The 4,247-nt window shown below is 46.1% G+C and overlaps 1 long non-coding RNA gene across 1 annotated transcript; it reads left to right on the top strand.

The window, feature by feature from the left end:
* Positions 1–988: 988 nt before the first annotated feature.
* On the top strand, positions 989–1,736 carry LOC112549409. The gene is made up of 3 exons (XR_003092807.1): positions 989–1,130; positions 1,323–1,379; positions 1,692–1,736. It is a non-coding gene; the product is annotated as an uncharacterized LOC112549409 (long non-coding RNA).
* The last annotated feature ends 2,511 nt before the right edge of the window (positions 1,737–4,247 follow it).

Genomic DNA, 4,247 nt, shown 5'->3' on the forward strand with positions numbered 1-4,247 from the left:
TGTGCCATCCTGACTCTCCACACTTGCCTACCTTCCTTTGTCTACGGTGCAGCTTCAGTTTTCCTCCTTGGTATGAAGAAACATTAGTGCATGTGCAACACTTTCCTAGGTCTCCCACTTCCCACTCCCTCCATTTTGTATTCTTCTGGTGGGTCTCATTTCCTTCCCACAGCCTTCCTTCTAGTTTTTAAACTTGTTTTCTCCCTATCTTTAGTCTGCTTGTATCCTCTTTGCATTACTACCCACTCTATGCATGAGACTTCTACCTCATTATCTGGTCCCCCTTCTGTGTTATAAATTTTAATAAAGTTTTAAGGAACTTTTGGGTCTTATACTGGGAAATGTTAGACCTATTTAATAATAGGAGATTCAAATGGTCCTGCCTATAATTAAAGCCCAGAAATTTAGCAGTAGCCTTTACAGAAACTACAGCTCTGATGCTTGTACGTAGGTAGCATTTGCATTATTGTATAATAGACCACATGTACATTAAACTTCCTTTGCTAATAGGATGTTCCACACACAGGGTGTGTCTATATTTGCATTTATGCTGCATTAAATTTACTGCACAGTAAGTGGGAATAGGTTAGCGTCTACATATACAGGTGACCTGGGACTAGATTTAGTCTCAAGTCAGAGCAGGTTACCATGTGCCCCTGTGGCCACTGGAGGGAGCTCCAGTCTCTGGCCCCATGGCTGCCAGCAATTGGCAGCCATGCTGAGGTCAAAGGCAGCTGTCAGCATGTGGCAGCCATCTTAAGGGCTCATCCCCACCCACCCACAGAGCCCTGCCCTGCCCCTGCCCAAAAGCCCTGTGCCCAGCCATGAACATCTCTGTAACCCCCTGTGCCACTTGCAAGCGTGTTTTGCCCTTCCTGTCTCCTTTATAGTTGACAGCTTGTTGTCTGGTCAGATGCCTTGGAAGGTCCTTAGTGGTTTATCACCTGTCATGTCTTGTTGGTAAAGGTTATTATTGGGAGGATGCTTTTAAGTCCTGCCTCCCCTGGTTCCTTCCTTCAATCTTTCCATCCGGTTTCCCAAGTCGGGGCTCTGCCTCCCCTACATCCCACCTTATGCCAACCACAGATGTTAATTCCAGGATGTGACTAAGACAAAGTCCGCTCATCATGGTAAGGATTTTAGCCTTCTTAGGTTCAAAAGTCAAGTTTGGATGGTGTACCATCCTGCTTTGGGCTGCATGCTAACCGACCTGTAATTTTACCCGTCCCTGGTTACCTTGCTCTCAAGCATGCTCCTTTCTCTCTCTGGTTTGGACTTACAGCAGACTAAGGTTCTTCCTCTCTCTCTCTCTCCTCCCCAAGGCTCGTCGCTGATCCACTCCTGGCTGACTGCGTCCGGGATCCAGGGCTCCATCCCAGGTAAGGACTTAGGCTCTGCTGAACTCATATTGTCTTGGCATGCCCCCTCCTTGGGATGCCACCACATGCCCTCGTAGGGGCGATAGACAGCTCCAGGCTGCTCTGGGCCCTCCAGAGGACCCACTTCCAGTCCTCTCTGATCACCGTCCGGTAGGGATTTTATTCTCCCCCCAGGGGGCTGGCCAGCAAACTGGCGTCAACATGCTATCATAAAATGTGTCCACACAGGTGCTAGTGCCTGCCCTGGCTCTCCTATGGCCTGCTGTGGTTTTTCACTTTTCATTCCCGGTGTGGTGCTTTCTTTTGCTGCAGCCCCTGTCTCACTGCATTTCTGGTCTCCAGTGGTGTCCCACCGGCGCCGCTCTTCTCTTGGCTCTCCTACCTAAGGTAAGTTTCTACTTATGGCGATGTTCCCACCACACATCCCCCTGCCTAAGTTGCCTTGTGGCAGTGGAGCCTCTTTGTCTTGGTCATCAATACCCTGATGTCTGCCCTTTTTGGGTCCACTACCTTCATATGTTTCATTACATCTGGACAAGAAATCTGCAACCTTGTTGGTTACTTCAGGCTTGTCACTGACAGAGAATTTAAAAGGCTGTAAGGACAAAGCCCAGTGTGTCATCCAGGCATTATCATTCTTTGTCTTGTTTAACTACTGCAGTGGAACATGGTTAGTCACCAACCTAAACTCTTTCCCAATCAAATAATAGTGAAAGTAATTGACCACCCATTTTATTGCCAAATATTCTCTCTTGATAGTGGAGTACCTTTTCTTAGCTGCGTTCAACTTTTTGCCGGCAAAGCTGACTGGTTGTTTTGTGCCCTTGCATTCTTGGCACAATACGGCTCCTATGGCCATATCTGACACATCTGTCTCCAGAATACAAATTTTGGAAAAGTCAGGTATTATAACTACAACATCACTGCACAGAGTTCTTTTGATGTCCCTGAAGGCCACTTCCATCTGGGGTATCCATTGCATGAAGCCGTGGACCTTCCCTCTTATAGCATCTGTCAGTGCCACCGCCTGTTCAGCAAAGCATAGAATTAATCTTCTATAGTAATTGGCCAAGCCTAGGAATAACCTCATCTGTTTCTTAGTCTGAGGGGGTAGGTAGTTTTCCATTATGGCTACCTTGCTTGCCAAAGGCCATACAGGGGCACGGCTAGGTAGTCACAGCCACATGGCCAAGGCACTTCACCACGGTCCTGCAAAGAAACAGAGGTGGGGGGTGAGCAGCAGTGGGGAGCAGATGCTGGCCATGGCGGCACAGGTGACAGCATTTGCCTGTGGCCGGAAAGCAGCTTGGGAGGGTGACAGCCCTGGCAGACCCAGGGGGCACATGGAGCCTGCTGGGGTGCTGTAGCCACAAGCAGCTCCCTGGAGCGTGTGCCCCAAAACGATTAAAAACAATGTATTGCTTTTAATTTATATGTTCAGTTTTACCAGCTATTAACTGAGAGAGTGCTAATATTTTCCTTTTATGGATTTTAGCCCATTTAGTTTTATTTTACTAGGGCTGTATGCAGTTAGTCCTTTCTCCAAATGTCTAATTATTATCCTTTGGTTATTCATATTGTGTTTCTCCCTTAAGCAATGTTTTCCTTTATTATTTATGTTAACTTTCCAAAGATTCCAGGTTTTATTCCAGAAATCATTGTTATGTTATGTTAGATTCTGCTGATATATGCAATATTCAAGTCTCTATATTATCTGTTTCTTTTTTAAAATATTTTTTTAGTTTGAGAAACATGAAGTATTATGCATTATGCAAGATTGTCAATGCTGCAATAATACACTTGCTCTCATACTGAATTGTATTTTTATGACAATGATAGCACTATATGGAAGGTTTTGTGCTCTATCTAAATTGCAAATGATTCTGCCCATTCCTACTTGTCCAAGAGACTGAAAGAAGGATTTGTATCAAGGTTATGATATTGGTTAAATTATTATTAGTGTAATAGCTGCATTGTAGAAACCTTTTTGGAAAAAAATGTCCAGAACTATGGATCCAGTCTTAAGCTGCCACTACTCATCTTTTGTAGTCATTAGTGCTTAAGTAATTCATAAGTAGGTAACCCTTCTGCTGAGCAACTGTCAGCAGCAACAAGGGCCAGGTTCAATTTTGGGCTACTAAATGTATTTCACCTTGGCTCAAGCCCCCACCCAAACCACATGGGAAACACTAAATGAATCACTAGGATGTCTAACAAAGCCAACAACCCCTCAGTCGCAAGCAGTATGAACACAAACCCCTGATTTATTACAGAGGCAAACACCCGAACACAACATACAGTAAAGACACTAAACACTGTCCTGGTTTAAAGTATACACTGTATCACCCCCTTACCCTATTGGGGAGCCTTCAACCTCAAGCTTGGCAGTCTGGAAGTTGGGGAGTCTTGACCCAAAAGAGGTTAGCCCCTGGGAATTTGGGTGTGTCACTGTCTGCTGGGGGCACTAGTTCCCTCTGTATTGCAAAGAGCCCTTCAGTGAGTTGATGTAACTCTTCTGAGCTGCTGCAGAGCACCAATCTCTGCTCCTGCCCTGGATTCCCCTCAAGGCAACTGTGCCAAAGTGCTGTGGAGAACTGATCTCTGTGCCTGCCTGAGTGGCTGTTGGGGTGAGCCCAAACCCCAGTCCAAACCCTGACTCACTGTACCACCTGGTCTCAGGCTCCAGCAAGCATTCCAGTGTTCCCCTTCCCCTCTGCAGAGGGGACCCGGGGGAAAAAACAGAGAGAGCCCCAGCCCAGGTAGCCTGAACATTTTAAATAACTTTTTGACCTCATCACAGGGTCCCAATCAAGAAGCAGCATCATTGGAACACTGCTAATGCAGGCCAATCAATTCAAAGGTGGTCAG

The sequence above is a fragment of the Alligator sinensis genome, unplaced genomic scaffold (assembly GCF_000455745.1).
Source record: "Alligator sinensis unplaced genomic scaffold, ASM45574v1 scaffold262_1, whole genome shotgun sequence".
NCBI lineage: Eukaryota > Metazoa > Chordata > Crocodylia > Alligatoridae > Alligator > Alligator sinensis.